The sequence below is a fragment of the Pristiophorus japonicus genome, unplaced genomic scaffold (genome assembly GCF_044704955.1).
Source record: "Pristiophorus japonicus isolate sPriJap1 unplaced genomic scaffold, sPriJap1.hap1 HAP1_SCAFFOLD_219, whole genome shotgun sequence".
NCBI lineage: Eukaryota > Metazoa > Chordata > Chondrichthyes > Pristiophoridae > Pristiophorus > Pristiophorus japonicus.
Window position 1 is genome coordinate 21,506 of NW_027251897.1, and position 16,513 is coordinate 38,018.

The window sequence follows — 16,513 nt, forward strand, 5'->3', positions numbered from 1 at the left end:
TGTCCATGCTATTATATTATCCCCAACCCCGTGAACTTTTATCTTGTGCAGTAACCTTTTATGTGGCACTTTGTCAAATGCTTTCTGGAAGTCCAAATACACAACATCCAATGATTCCCCTTTATCCACCCTGTTCATTACATCCTCAAAGAACTCCAGCAAATTTGTCAATCATGACTTGCCCTTCATAAATCCATGCTGACTCTGCCTGACTGAATAATTTTTTTCCAAAAGCCGGAGGAGCAGTGACCGGAGGAGGTGTGAGCAGCGGCCTATAAAGGCCCAGCGGGAGTCCGGGGATCGGCGGCAGTCGGAGGAGCAGCGGCTGGAGGAGCAGCGAGCAGCGAGCTACAGCTGTTGCAAGGTCAAAAGTAAGAAAGAAGTCAAAAGTAATCAAAGGGTGACGTCACAGCCAAGAGGGTAAGTGATTGGCTGGTTGAGTGGTGAGTAGTTTTCTGTTTCTTTGATTTCATCTTGCTCTTAGCAGCAAGGAAACTTTGGAATTGTTGCCAAAGTAAGTACATCTAATGGTTAAGTCATCGCAGGAGAGCTCGGACACATGTCATGCTCCTCCTGTGCTACGTGGGAAGTCAGGGACGCTTCCAGTGTCCCTGATGACCACATGTGCAGCAAGTGTATCCATCTGCAGCTCCTGACAGGCCACATTGCGGCACTGGAGCTGCGCACGGATTCATCCGCAATGCTGAGGATGTCGTGAATTGAACACACCGCAGGTAAAGATTACTCAGGCAGAGAGGAAATGGGTAAACATCAGGAAGAGCAGTGGAAGGAAGACAGTGCAGGAGTCCACTGCGGTCATCCCCCTGCAAAACAGATACACCATCTTGGGTACTGTTGGAGGAGATGACTCATCAGGGGAAGGCAGCAGCAGCCAAGTCCATGGCACCATGGGTGGCTCTGCTGCACAGGAGGGCAGGAAAAAGATTGGGAGAGCTATTGTGATAGGGGATTCTATTGTCAGGGGAATAGATAGATGTTTCTGCGGCTGCAATCGAGACCCCAGAATGGTATGTTGCCTCCCTGGTGCAAAGGTCAAGAATGTCTCGGAGTGGCTGCAGCGCATTCTGCAGGGGGTGGGTGAATAGCCAGCTGTCGTGGTGTATATAGGTAGCAACGATATAGAGAAAAACGGGATGAGGTCCTACAATCTGAGTTTAGGAAGCTAGGAATTAAATTAAAAGGTAGTAATCTCAGAATTGCTACCAGTGCCACGAGCTAGTCAGAATAGGAAATGCAGGATAGCTCAGATGAATATATGGTTTGATGAGTAGTGCTGGAGGGTGGGATTAAAATTCCTGGGACATTGGAACCGGTTCTGGAGGAGATAGGACCAGTACAAATCGGGAGGTCTGCACCTGGTCAGGACCGGAACCAATGTCTAGGGGAATGTTTGCTAGTGCTGTTGGGGAGGGGTTAAACTAATATGGCAGGGGGATAGGAACCTATGCAGGGAGATAGAAAGAAGTAAAATGGGGCAGAAGCAAAAGATAGAAAGAAGAAAAGTAAAAGTGGAGGGCAGAGAAACACAAGGCAAAAATCAAAAAGGGCCACATTACAGCAAAATTCTAAAGGGACAAAGTGTATTAAAAAGACAAGCCTGAAGTCTCTGTGCCTCAATGCGAGGATTATTCGTAATAAGGTGGATGAATTCACTCAGAGGCAGCAATTCACGAATACGTTATAATTGGGATTCCAGAGACATGGCTCCAGAGTGACCAAGGCTGGGAACTCAACATCCTGAGGTATTCAACATTCAAGAAGGATAGACAGAAAGGAAAAGGAGGTCGGGGAACGATGCTGGTTAAAGAGGAAATTAACGCAATATTAAGGAAGGACATTAGCTTGGATGGTGTGGACTCTGTATGGATAGAGCTGCAGAATACCAAAGGGCAGAAAACATGAGTGGGAGTTGTGCACAGACCACCAAACAGTAGTAGTGAGTTTGGAGACAGTATCAAACAATAAATTATGGATGCGTGCAATAAAGATACAGCAGTTATCATGGCCGACTTTAATCTACATATAGATTGAGGTAACCAAACTGGTAGAAATACGGTGGATGAGGATTTCCTGGAGTGTATTAGGGATGGTTTTCTAGACCAATATATCGAGGAACCAATTTGAGGGCTGGCTATCGTAGACTCGGTGATGTGTAATGAAAAAGGACTAATTAGCAATCTTGTTGTGCAAGGCCCCTTGGAGAAGAGTGACCATAATATGGTAGAATTCTTTATTAAGATCGAGATTGAAACATTTAATTCAGAGACGAGGGACCTGAATTTAAGGAAAGGTAACTTTGATTGCATGAGATGTGAATTGGCTAGAATAGACTGGCAAATGAGACTTAAAAGGTTGACGCTGGATAGACAATGGCAAACATTTAAAGATCACATGGATGAACTTCAACAATTGTACATCCCTGTCTAGAGAAAAAATAAAACGGGGAAGGTGGCTCAACCGTGGCTAATAAGGGAAATTAGGGATCGTGTTAAATGCAAGGAAGAGGCCTATAAATTTGCCAGAAAAAGCAGCAAACCTGAGGACTGGAAGAAATTTAGAATTCAGTAGAGGAGGACAAAGGGTTTAATAAGGAGTGGGAAAATAGAGTATGAGAGGAAGTATGCTGGGAACATAAAAACTGACTGCGAAAGCTTCTATAGATATGTGAAGAGAAAAAGATTAGTGAAGACAAACGTCGGTCACTTGCAGTCAGAATCAGGCGAATTTATAATGGAGAACAAAGAAATGGCGGACCAGTTAAACAGATACTTTGGTTCTGTCTTCACGAAGGAAGACACAAATAACCTTCCTAATGTACTCAGGGAGCGAGGGTCCAGCGAGAAGGAGGAACTGAAGGAAATCTTTATTAGTCAGGAAATTGTGTTCAGGAAATTGTTGGGATTGAAGGCTGATAAATCCCAGGGCCAGATAGTCTGCATCCCAGAGTAGTTAAGGAAGTAACCATCGAAATAGTGGATGCATTGGTGATCATTTTCTAACAGTCGATCGACTCTGGATCAGTTCCTATGGACTAGAGGGTAGCTAATATAACACCACTTTTTTAAAAAGAAGGAAGAGAGAAAACGAGTAATTATCGACGGGTTAGCCTGACATCAGTAGTGGGGAAAATGCTGGAATCAATTATTATGGATGAAATAGCATAGCATTTGGAAAGCAGTGACAAAATCAGTTCAAGTGAGCATGGATTTAGGAAAGGGAAATCATGCTTGGCAAATCATCTAGAATTTTTTGAGGATGGAACAAGGAGAGTGGACAAGGGAAAACCAGTGGATGTAATGTATTTGGACTTTAAAAAGGCCTTTTACAAGGTCCCACACAAGAGATTAGTGTGCAAAATTAAAGCGCATGGTATTGGGGGTAATGTATTGACATGGATAGAGAACTGGTTGGCAGACAGGTAGCAGAGAGTCGGAATAAATAGGTCCTTCTCAGAATGACAGGAAGTGACTAGTGGGGTGCTGCAGGGCTCAGTGCTGGGACCTCAGCTATTTACAATATACATCAATGATTTCGATGAAGAAATTGAGTGTTATATCTCCAAGTTTGCAGGTGACTCTAAGCTGCGTGACGGTGTGAGCTGTGAGGAGGATGCTAAGAGGCAGAAGAGTGACTTGGAAAGGTTAGGTGAGTGGGCAAATACATGGCAGATGCACTATAATGTGGATAAATGTCATGTTATCCACTTTGGTGGCAAAAAAGTGAAAGCAGATTATTATCTGAATGGTGGCAGATTAGGAAAAGGGAAGGTGCAACGAGACCTGGGTGTCATGGTACATCAGTCATTGAAAGTTGGCATGCAGGGACAGCAGGCGGTGAAGAAGGCAAATGGCATGTTGGCCTTCACAGCTGGGGGATTTGAGTATTGGAGCAGGAAGGTCTTACTGCAGTTGTACAGGGCCTTGGTGAGACCTCACCTGGAATATTGTGTTCAGTTTTTGTCTCCTAACCTGAGGAAGGATGTTCTTGCTACTGAGAGAGTGCAGCGAAGGTTCACTAGACTGATTCCCTGGATGGCAGGACTGACATATGAGGAGAGACTGGATTGACTGGGCCTGTATTCACCGGAGTTTAGAAGAATGAGAGGGGATCTCAAAGAAACATATAAAATTCCAACGGGACTGGACAGGTTAAAGGCACGAAGAATGTGCCCGATGTTGGGGAAGTCCAGAACCAGGGGTCAGAGTCTCAGGGATAAGGGGTAAGCCATTTAGGACCGAGATGAGGAGAAACTTCTTCACTCAGAGAGTTGTTAACCTGTGGAATTCTCTGCCGCAGAGAATTGTTGATGCCAGTTCATTTGATATATTCCAGAGGGAATTAGCTGTGATCTTTATGGCAAAAGGGCTCAAGGGGTATGAAGAGAAAGTAGGAATGGGGTACTGAGATGAATGATCAGCCGTGATCTTATTGGAATGTAGAAACATAGCAGGAGTAGGCCATTCGGCCCTTCGAGCCTGCACCACCATTCAATGAGTTTATGGTTGAACATGCAACTTCAGGCCCCATTCCTGCTTTCCCGCCATACCCCTTGATCCCCCGAGTAGGAAGGGCTACGTCTAACTCCTTTTTGAATATATTTAGTGAATTGGACTCAACAACTTCCTGTGGTAAAGAATTCCACAGGTTCACCACTCTCTGGGTGAAGAAGTTTCTCTTCATCACGGTCCTAAATGGCTTACCCCTTATCCTAAGACTGTGAGCCCTGGTTCTGGACTGCCCCAACATTGGGAACATTCTTCCTGCATCTAACCTGTCTAAACCCACCAGAATGTTAAACGTTTCTATGAGATGCCCTCTCATTTGTCTGAACTCCAGTGAATCCAGTCTTTCTTGATATGTCAGTCCCGCCATCCTGGGAATCAGTCTGGTGAACCTTCGTTGCACTCCCTCAATAGCAAGAACGTCTTTCCTCAAGTTAGGAGACCAAAACTGTACACAATACTCCAGGTGTGGCCTCACCAAGGCCCTGTACAACTGTAGTAACACCTCCCTGCCCTATACTCAAATCCCCTTGCTATGATGGCCAACATGCCATTTGCTTTCTTAACCGCCTGCTGTACCTGCATGCCAAACTTCAATGACTGATGTACCATGGCACCCAGGTCTTGTTGCACCTCCCCTTTTCCTAATCTGTCACCATTCAGATAATAGTCTGTCTCGCTGTTTTTCAACCGAAGTGGATAACCTCACCTTTATTCACATTATACTTCATCTGCCATGCATTTGCCCACTCACCTAACCTATCCAAGTCACTCTGCAGCCTCATAACATACTCTTCGCAGCTCACACTGCCACCCAACTTAGTGTCATCTGCAAATTTGGAGACACTACATTTAGTCCCCTCGTCTAAATCATTAATGTACAATGTAAACAGCTAGGGCCCTTGTGGTACCCCACTCGTCACTGCCTGCCATTCTGAAAAGTACCCATTTACTCCTACTCTTTGCTCCCTGTCTGCCAACTAATTTTCAATCCACGTCAGCAGACTACCCCCAATCCCATGTGCATTAACTTTGCACACTAATCTCTTGTGTGGGACCTTGTCGAAAGTCTTCTGAAAGTCCAAATACACCACATCAACTGGTTCTCCCTTGTCCACTCTACTGGAAACATCCTCAACAAATTCCAGAAGATTTGTCAAGCATGATTTCCCTTTCACAAATCCATGCTGACTTGGACCTGTCATGTCACCTCTTTCCAAATGCGCTGCTATGACATCCTTAATAATTGATTCCATCAATTTCACCACGACTGATGTCTGGCTGACCGGTCTATAATTCCCTGCTTTCTCTCTCCCTCCTTTTTTAAAAAGTGGGGTTACATTGGCTATCCTCCACTCCATAGGAACTGATCCAGAATCTATGGAGTGTTGGAAAATGACTGTAAATGCATCCGCTATTTCCAAGGCCACCTCCTTAAGTACTCTGGGATGCAGACCATCAGGCCTGGGAATATAATCCCATCAGTTTCCCCAACACAATTTCCCGACTAATAAGGATTTCCCTCAGTCACTCCTTCTTACTAGAACCTCTGACCCCTTTTATATCCGGAAGATTGTTTGTGTCCTTCTTAGTGAATACCGAACCAAAGTACTTGTTCAATTGGTCTGCCATTTCTTTGTTCCCAGTTATGACTTCCCCTGATTCTGACTGCAGGGGACCGACGTTTGTCTTTACTAACCTTTTTTTCTTTACATATCTATAGAATCTTTTGCAGTCCATTTTAATGTTCCCTGCAAGCTTCCTCTCGTACTCTATTTTCCCTGCCCTAATCAAACCCTTTGTCCTCCTTTGCAAAGTTCCAAATGTATCCCAGTCCCCGGGTTCGCTGCTATTTCTGGCCAATTTGTATGCTACTTCCTTGGCTTTAATACTATCCCTGATTTCCGTTGATAGCCACGGTTGAGCAACTTTCCCTTTTTTATTTTTACACCAGACAGGGATGTACAATTGTTGCAGTTCATCCATGCGGTCTTCAAATGTCTGACATTGCCCATCCACTGTCAACCCCTTAACTATCATTCGCCAATCTATCCTAGCCAATTCATGCCTCACACCTTCAAAGTTACCCTTCTTTAATTTCTGGACCATGGTCTCTGAATTAACTGATTCATTCTCCGTGGTGGTGCGGCTCGAAGGGCCGAATGGCCTTCACCTGCACCTATTTATTTCTGCACGCAGAGTGTTGTGGGGGTCTGGAACTCACTGCCTGAAAGGGTGGTAGAGGCAGAAACACTCACCACATTTAATAAGTGCTTGGATGTGACCTGAAGTGCTGTAACCTGCAGGGTTATGGACCTCGATCTGGAAAGTGGGATTAGGCTGGATAGCCTCTTGTTGGCCGGCGTGGACACGATGGGCCGAACTGGCCTCCTTCCGTGCTGTAAACTTCTATGAATCTATGAACTCCTTCACAAAGAGTTGAGGTGCGTGTGGGGTGATTTGGGCACATCTTTACTCAAGTGACAACATTTCAAAGGTAACTCAAAGGCTGTGAAGCGCTTTGGGGCGTTATGAGCTCCTGACAGACGCTGCAGAAATGCAAGTGCTTCTTTGCAAAAGTTCGATGCAAATTCAAAATTCACGGCAAAAAAAGGGCTCGCCCTGGATCTCTCTCAAATTTCAAGTAACAACCCCAAAGTGAGAATCATACAACTAGACCAACGAGCCAGCTGCTTAGCAAATATGGATATAAAGGCCTTACGAAGTGCTATCTGTTAATAAACCTCCAGTCAAATCTTCTCAGATTATTAGAAACATTGCCAAAGGAAAAGCATGAGTTTTACCCGAGATCTCAAGGGATATCTTGGTGACTGCAATCAAGAGTTGCCACAACAAAGTAGCACAAATAGAACTTTGATGGGAAGAATGTATTCGCACTATCGTTGTGCTGTCTTGACACTGTAGAGGCTGCACGGAGATAAAGTGTAACCATTATTGACGCATTTTTAGTGTGTGTTGTTATTCTTGATCGGAGGAGCATATGAGACGGAATCAGTGACTTTGCCTTTTCGACATGTTTTCTGAAGTGCCGCACGGTCCCACTCCTGCAGTCAATGAGCTGTTGGGACGTTAATGTATCCATCATCGTCATCATCATAGGCGGTCCTCGAAACGAGGATGACTAGCTTCCACGCCGAAAAAGAATGAGTTCACAGGTGTTTCAATAAAGGACCCGAACTACAACCCAAAGGGTGGAAGATATCTGTGCGTGGATTTTTTTTAGTTGTGATGGCCGTTGCACCCCAGCCATCAAACGGGCTTTACAGAGCTTGGTCTTGGTCCAGTGGCAAGGGTCAAGCAGGTCGACTGGAGACCAGTTCTGCTGCACGGACCCAGTGCGCACACATATCGCAGTGTGGGCTGGCCCGTGCTGCCCCTGGGACCCTGGCCCTGAACTCATGCCTCCCCTGGGCCCTGATCACATCCCTCCACAGTCTCTCGCCGCTCCTTCGCCCCGATCTCGCCGCTCCTGCGGTACATGCCCACGCTCCAATCACCGACCTGGACCTTGATGACGTCACTCTTCGCTGCCGCCGCCCTCCTCCACCAGCTCGCGCTGCTCCCTGGAGTAGTCTCCCGGGACCTCCAAGCTGCTCCCAGGGCCGCTCGCCGTTCCTTTTATGGCCCCGACCTGCCGCTGGTGTTCTCCCGTTAGTGTATCCAGGCTGTGGTTTGCCACCCCGAGCGCAGCAGAGGGGTTTCTGCATTAGTTCTGGGTGGGGGCAGTATCTTTCCCCTTCTCTCTTCCTCTTGTCTCTATCCCTGTGCTTTTATTTCTGTATTTATTCCCCCTGTCTCAGTTTCTAGTGTTTAAAAGGGAACAAAAGATGAAATGGGTGTCATTGTGGAACAATTTCTCTCTCTCAAAGTTAGACGCACTACCGTTGCGTCATGAGGTCTAGGTAGTTAGCCGTTGATATTCAGGTTCAAATAAGAATATATATAAATATATCTACATGCATCATAACTGTTCCCTGGTGGTCGAGGGGTTAAGATCCGACGCACGAACCTAGTTTCAATTGTCGATCAATTCATTGCGTAAAAATAATTGAGTTCTGTGAGACGATTAATAATTGCTGTAATCACCATGAATACCAATACTTTCTGTGATAGACCGATCTTACAGACAATCTGGCTTCTCCTGCCCTTTGCCGGGCACGTGTTCCGGGTTTAATTTTGTAAACTGGGCGAGTTCGCTGATCGCGGGGAGACGGTAGGAGCCTCTGTGGCCCCACGGTGGCTGGGTGATCCGTGACATTTCTGTAAAGGGCAGTGGAGGAGAAGGATTGAGAACTTTCAGTGTGGGACAGAAGTTGTTTCAGGTGAGCCAACACATTCCTGATCAGCACAGAGAGAGCTCACTGGTCAGCTCCCCTCTGTTGTGCCAGCTGTGCCAGAGGTTTCTGTCGTGTAGTGGTTATCACATTTGCTTTATACGTGAAAAGTGTCTGACCTGCTGAGATTTCCAGCATTTGCTGTTTTTATTTGCTATTTATTCTCCTGGCAAAAGTGATCCCTTATTCCTGAAGTGCTCTTTATTTCACTTCAATTGATAGATAACTTTCAGTGAGAGAAAACGGATTCACCGGGTACATTTCGCTTGTGACGCCAACGTGATATCCGCTACACTGCAGCCCATCAAAGGGCGAGAAATCACTGAATATAAAGGATGAGCTCACAAATATCAGGGGCAGTGCAGTCTGGTCAACGTCAAACTCTCCTTTCTTATTCAGCAGAGGCATGAACGGGAGTCAGACGCCACAAAGTTTAATTACAGACACAAATGCAACAACACTTCCAAATCTTTTCACTGTAAAATTCTTAAACTTTATTTGAAATCCTACTGCGTTGAATCTGAAAATGAGCACCATGGGCTTTTATCTTCCCGACTGATTCTATTTTCTGTGCATGGTCGGAATAACCGGTGCTGTTAAATTTGACAAAAGTTGCCCCAGATTCCTGATGTCATCGGCAATGAAGATTTTGAACCAGATCCTAAAATACAGTCTGTAAAATGGGTCAACATGCAGAAGAACATAAGAACATAAGAAATGGGAGCAGGAGTCGGCCATACGCCCCTCGAGCCTGCTCCGCCATTTAATACGATTATGGTCGATGCGATCATGGACTCAGGTCCACTTTCCTGCCCGCTCCCCAAAGCACAGGACAAATGATTGAAGTATCGACTGTCCCTCAGTTAGCATTTCTTTCATTGTGCAAAAGAAGGTGATGGGTTAATTCATGATGCTTTCCCATGAAAGCAACACAAAAGTTTAAGAAAAAAGCATACAGTGACTGGGAGGTGAGCGCTGCATCTGACACCAGGTGGGAATGGGCGGAGATTTTAAAGCTCCTAGCATTGTGACACCTTCATGTAGACGAACATCTGAGTCTTATGATGTAGACCTCGTGGCGCAATGGTAGCGTGACTGATTTCAGTTCCGAAGGTAGCGTGTTTAAATCACATCAGGGTTACTGTACTTTTAGATATTGTTCTTCCACAATTAATATATTCTTTGCTGTTTGGCATTAACCAGACCCTTGCTCCAAGGTTTGTCTCACTGTTTCCCCGGTGTCAGACAGAGATATGCCTGCTGCCCTCATTTATTTCATGTGACAGGATACAAAAGTTCAAAATCAACCTGCAGATGGCAATATACAGCATTAAATAGTCAGGATGGCCGAGCGGTCTCAGGTGCTGTGTTCAGGTTGCAGTCTTCTCTCGAGGTCTGTGTTTAAATCTGACATTTCTTATTTTTAATCATTAAGTGAAACCCATTATTTGACACCACGATCAACTCCTTCAAAGTGGGATTCAGCAGTTCACCTGCTCGCTTAACATTTCCGTCTGAGCGGGTGCTGAAAGTGGAGAGGTTTCCGCAGTGTAGCGGTTAACACGTTCGCCTCACATGCAAAAGCTCACCGGGTGTGAATATTTTCTGGAGCTATCTCCTCATGCATGCTCAGGGGCGAGTTTGTTCTCCTGTGAAAGGTCATAAGGTCATAAACATGTAAGGATTAGGGGCCGGAGTAGGACATTCGGCCCCTCGAGCCTGGTCCACCATTCAAGAAGATCCTGGCAGTTCCTTGACAGCAAGTTTAAACATCTGGGGCGGAGCCAACAGGCGCCTGGCTGCAATCAACGACAAAACGTCTATTTGGTAGAAGCCCCGTGAGATCAATCGGTCGAGCATGAGAATCTTAATCTCGAATTTGGGGGTTCGAGCCCCACGTTTACTGTTAAAGAATGTCCCATTTTGCACAGTGTGTTTTTAGTGTCTGGTTCAAAATGTTCATTGCTGGTAACATCAACAGGAGACTGGAAAAACAGTGAGAAAGACTTGAGAGCAAAGGTCTGGTTATTGTGAAACACCCAAGGAAATATAAATTCAAGAAACATAGAAAACATAGAAAATAGGTGCAGAGGTAGGCCATTCGGCCCTTTGAGCCTGCACCGCCATTCAATGAGTTCATGGCTGAACATGCAACTTCAATACCACATTCCTGCTTTCTCACCATAGCCCTTGATCCCCCTAGTCTGAAGGACTACATCTAACTCCTTTTTGACAAGAATAACCTCGAAAAGAAATGTGACCCCGACACCCAGGAAGAAGTGTTAAGGCAGAAGATTAAATGCTGCATTCCTTTGTTCAAAAAATTCCTTTCACAAACATTTCTCTGACCGTAAGTGCACAAAACAAAAATGTTCCTTTCAAAGTCATTAAACTTCCGAATTTCCGCGCCCCACGAATCTCCTGAATCAGATGCCTCTAGTTTTGCCGACTCAATCCATGGCCCTTTGCAATGTTCTGCTTCCACCCACACGATGAAATGTGCCACTAACTTATAGAATCATGGAATGGTTACAGCACGGAAGGCCATTCGGCCCGTCGAGCCCATGCCGACTCTCAGCGAGTCCCACTCCCCCGCCCTTTCCCTGTAGCCCTGCAATTGCTTTTCCTTCAGACACTGATCCAGCTCCCGTTTCAAAGATAAGATTGAGTCTGCCTCCACCATCCTTTCAAGCCGTGCATTCCAGATCCTAACCACTCTCTGCTAAATGGCCACCTCCTGTTCCTATGTGTAAAGTCTGGGAAACACTCGATCAATTCCTGCCACACTCACAGCCTTCCTAAATATAGCACCGTCTTTCTATTCTCGTAAAACCAGGTCCTGAAGTATAGGCCAGCTGTGTCGGTTAAAGCACTGGTTATGTTCCGAACATTGCTGTAGTGTTTCCGTAATGTCGTGGTTATTAGATTCACCTCACACGCGAAATGTCCCTGGTTCAAAACTGCGCGGAAACATTTTGAAAACATGTTCAATTAAATATTTGAAGAAATGGATTTATTCATAATAGTGTTTCAATATGAACAAAAAACAATGTCCCACAACCTTGATAAATTTTCTGATATCTCTGTTCAGTTCTGTATGCACTCAAACTGAATGCTCATAAAAGTATTGGAGTGGGAACTCACTGGATAACAGCACAGCTGGCAATGTTTATGGAATATATTCGCGCGGCCAAAACACACAATGACAACCTGGAATCGTGCAGCACCGAATCCATGGGGAAAAACAGTTAAATGCTTCGTCTTTGGGTGGGCTCGAACCACCAACCTTTCGGTTAACAGCCGAACGCGCTAACCCATTGCATCACAGAGACTGACGTAATTACACGCTGCAAGACAGCCCAAACCAGGGTGTCAGTCAGTTAAAGCTTCAGATTGCTCTGACCGAGATGGAACTTATCCACTCTCTTTGTACTTTTCCCAAGTAAAGGGTGGGACATTCATTGTGGATGTGTGGAAGCAGTCTGGTCCCGCACACTGCAGACACTTCCATGTCACCGCCAACCAGCTCTCCCACAACCGGTGTGATCTACCTTCCAGTCTTCCGGTGCCTTGTCTGTGACGAAGTATTCTGATTGTCCCGAAGCCGGTATTAGGTATTAATTCCTTTTCAGCTCCTGACTGCGGACAGTTCAATTCACCGTTTCTTTGCTTGGTGAAATTTCAAAGATTGAAAGCGACGCACATCAACCCCAAACCTCGTCACCTACTCGCTAACTCGACAAAACTTTGCATTTTCTTTCCATGCCAAGCATTTTACATGAATACATTGCAATGCCAACGCACCTTTTACCTGGCAAGACTGAAGTACAAGCTGTGATGAACAGTGTGAAACAGAAACAGCTACTTGAAAAACCATAGCCTCGATGGCATCTGTGTGAATTGCTCTGCATCGATAATTAGCAGAGAGCAAAGAGAGGAAACTGATGGTGTGGATGAGAAAAGGCCGAGCCAAAGTGTACTGTTGGAGATGATTTTGTTGTTTTTGAGAATTGTTTCAAATATTTTACCATGGTTGGTTCCATAGTGTAATGGTGAGCACTCTGGGATCTGAGTTCAAATCTCGGTGGAACCTGATTCCTTGTTGTCCCAGCTGCTGAAAATGTGGGACAAACAAGGGAAAGACATCTGGTGCTGGTGGGCAGTTTTGTTGCCTTTGTCATTGATGCTTGATCTACAAGGCTAGTTATCAAATCGTGTGCTCAACCGTCAGTTACCTGTTACAAAATGTTGTAAACGGCTGTCTTGCTCTTTTTGCTTCGTTGCTTTTAACCTCGAATTACCCGCACACATTCCGTTGTAGTAAAGGCAGGATCGGGTCTTTTATTTAAACATTCATACCAAACAAACCAATTATAAAAGTTACTGAGAACACTTCACAAAGGCAGCTTGCTTCGATTTCCGTGGCTGCTTGAGACACACACCTTCCGAATGTCCAGTGTCTCTGGTGTCTGCGTGTGTGAGTCTTATCTTAATACTCTTATTTCTTTACATTTAGACAATCACAGCTAACGGCTTTGTGAATTGTTTAAGACACAGACTTAATATTGCTTGTTTAACCTACAGATGTCATTAAATAGTAACAAAGGTACAATCAAATATTTAACATACAGACAATGACCAGTTACTCATTTCAATGGCTGAAGGCACCACATTGTCTAACAGTCTCTTTCCATCCAAACTTCAATTTCCTGTTTTTTAATTCAAACTTCAGACTGCGTGCTGAAGCAAAGAGTTCAGCAATGCGGGATTGTGCTCCCACATTCCCACACTTCTTCTCCTCGCCTCTCTGCAGGTCTTATCTGGGTAACATACATTTGCATGCTGGTTCGAACTCATTCAACAGCATTGTCCAGTTGTTGTCCTTGTTTTCCAACACGACATCCACAGTAAATCAAAATGACCAGCACGATCAGCTGAACCAGCACCAGCATAAGGACAGTGTGTATCATTGTGTTCATCACACCTGTTGCCGTCGGGCTCCATCCCAACAATGACTCCCACCAGCTTACATGTTCAATCTGCACCAAAGTTGTGTGCACGTTCTCGATTTCCGCAGTGTGATGGTTAATGTCCACAACGATTGCTTGATTTAAACTCTGCAGCTGTTGAAATGTTGTATTCCATTTCCGTATTTCCTTCTTCCAAATAGCAGCACGCTTCGGGTCAAAGTAGGGTTCCTGTAGATTCAGATTCTCAGGATGCCATTTTAAAGTCCGTTGGTCTGTGATCACCATATCCATTTTTACTTAAAAGTCAATTTTCAATTTTTTGATGTTTCCAACTGAATTCCATGCTGTTTTCATTCAGAAATGTAAACTCACAATCGGTGTCTTCGACTAAGTCTGTTACCCTCTGCACAGGTTTTAACAATTTCCTCTGCTTTGTGGGAGAAGTGTAACAACATACAGTAAAGGATGACGGAAATGCTGAATGGTCAGTCGAGAGACCCAGTCCTTCTCTCAGTTCACCCTTTGGAACTGCTGTCATTTACTCTCTCGACATTTGCAACAATCCAACTTCTATTTCACATCCTTTAAGATCATGTTTGTAACTCCCACATTTGAGCTTTTCACTGAACATCTCATCAGTTCTGAGACAGCCCATTCCTGCAGACACTTTAAATGTTTCTGAACAAGCTTCTCCCACTGCTTTCATCTCTGACTGTTCAGTAACTGTTCCTCGTGTATCTGGGGTGTTGGGGAACTGTCTCTGAAGAGGGGAATCCCCTTCCTCCAGGAGCACCTTCATTTGTCCGGCTGACCCTGTGTCCATTTCCCGCTGCCCTTCCACACAAGCCTCGATAAGGGTATGGCCACCCCTATACTGAAGTAAGGGTCCTAAAGGAACGACATGTGTGGTTGAGGCGCGGCATCCCTATAGGGATCATCCCTCACCTGCGGAATCTACCCCCGACCTCAGCAACTGAACCGAGCTTTCATTCCTGTCTGTGTCTCCAGCTTCTCTTTCCTGATTCTTAAACTTTTCTTTTAACTTTTCTAATTCTTTAGCCAGTCTATCCCTGTCCTCTATCAACTGACGGCCACCACCTGGTCCTGCTGCTTTTATGTGACTCCTCGCGGGATTCATCTACTCAGGCCATTCTGCCTTCCATCGCTGTAACCCCTGTCTCACTTCCATGACTGAAATTCCTGCAGCTCCCTGATACAAGCTTTCTACCCTTGCCAACCATTTATCAAAACGTGCTTCCCCACCCCAGGCATCTACTTCCAGAACTACTGATGGGGGTAGGAGAGTCAAAATGATCTCTCTATGTGTACCATCCCCGTAATGACTGATATCAATCCAATGACTTCCCAAACTTTTACACAACTGGAATATACGTTCCCCAGCTTCCCTGGGTCCTTCCCCTGTTAATAATGCAAGCCGCTTTATTAACTGTGGCCCGAGTGAGTAACAAAGATTGCAGCTATTATTCTACCAAGCATGAAACCTGGAAGTTGTTTCAAAACCTACTACCTTTCCCTGGTGATTCCCTCAAGCTCACAGAACCATGTGAACCCTCGGTTTCTCTGATATGTCCCAGACTGCCACCATCCCAGAATATTACATCACCACTGGGCAAAGTTATTAAGATCCTGAAGAGATGCAGGTCACACTTCACGAAGGATAGCTCTAATGTCCTGTAACTGTACCCCTCATCGCTCATACCAGGTAGCCCCAAAACCACTTAAGATCGTGTTCCCTTCACGAGCTCCATAGGGAGCAGAGGAATCATGATCCTGCTCTGGCCTTGTCCACTCGAGCGTGCTTCCCCCACTCTCCACATTACCGGAAGGTCGTGCGTAATGTTGTGGGGTGTTAAGCGTTTGAGTAACCGAAGAGGCATTTAAGTGCTCCGCCTCCGATCCTAACGTTGCCACGTGAACCACACGGGTTCGAGGCTCCGAAGTCAGAGAAGACAAAGGAGCTGTGGCTGGGAACGGTGGGCATTCTCCCTGTCCTTTAAATCCCTTTTCAACTCTCAGACCCGGGGAATCCTCCGAATACCACCCAGCATTATCAATTGCTGTCTCCGCTGGTCAACCGAATTCCACCATCTGCTGCAGCTTAGATATTCCTTTCTCTAGATCTTGATTACGCTTCTGTTCATCAGCAATATGCTGATTCAGCGTCAGAACAGTCCTGGCTGCCCCGAGTGCCTGAAATCACCAATTCTCTACTTCTTTACTCACTGCTGTTCGCTGCTCTCTGAGTTCTGAGACTTCCCTATCTCGAGCCTCAGCCTCTTCTCCTAACGTTTGAATCCCCAGCATGAGACACTGCAACACGAACGCTTTTCTCTTTTTATCACTTTTTAACCCAAACACTTTAATCTTTTTTAACTGGACACTCTCCACTAAGGACTGCCGTGTCTCTCTCCATCCTCCTGTCATTGTTTCCTGTCTTATCCCATAAGTTCCCCCTTTCAACTCAATCCACTCATTAAGAAATGACTGGACTTCAACTGGAATATCCCCTGAGCCTCCTATTAGTAACTGAAGATCCCTTTAATCACGACAACTAAGAGAATGCTCACCCCTCGAACTGATGTGTGGGAAACACTTCTTCCAACAACTCAGCCAACTTTCTGCTTCATGACGAGGTCTTCGAATG

General features: G+C 45.4%; 1 non-coding gene across 1 annotated transcript; it reads right to left on the minus strand.

Annotated features, from left to right (window-relative positions):
- Nucleotides 1-12,136: 12,136 nt before the first annotated feature.
- On the minus strand, nt 12,137-12,210 carry trnan-guu (transfer RNA asparagine (anticodon GUU)). Its single transcript has one exon. It is a non-coding gene; the product is annotated as a tRNA-Asn (tRNA).
- Nucleotides 12,211-16,513: the final 4,303 nt, after the last annotated feature.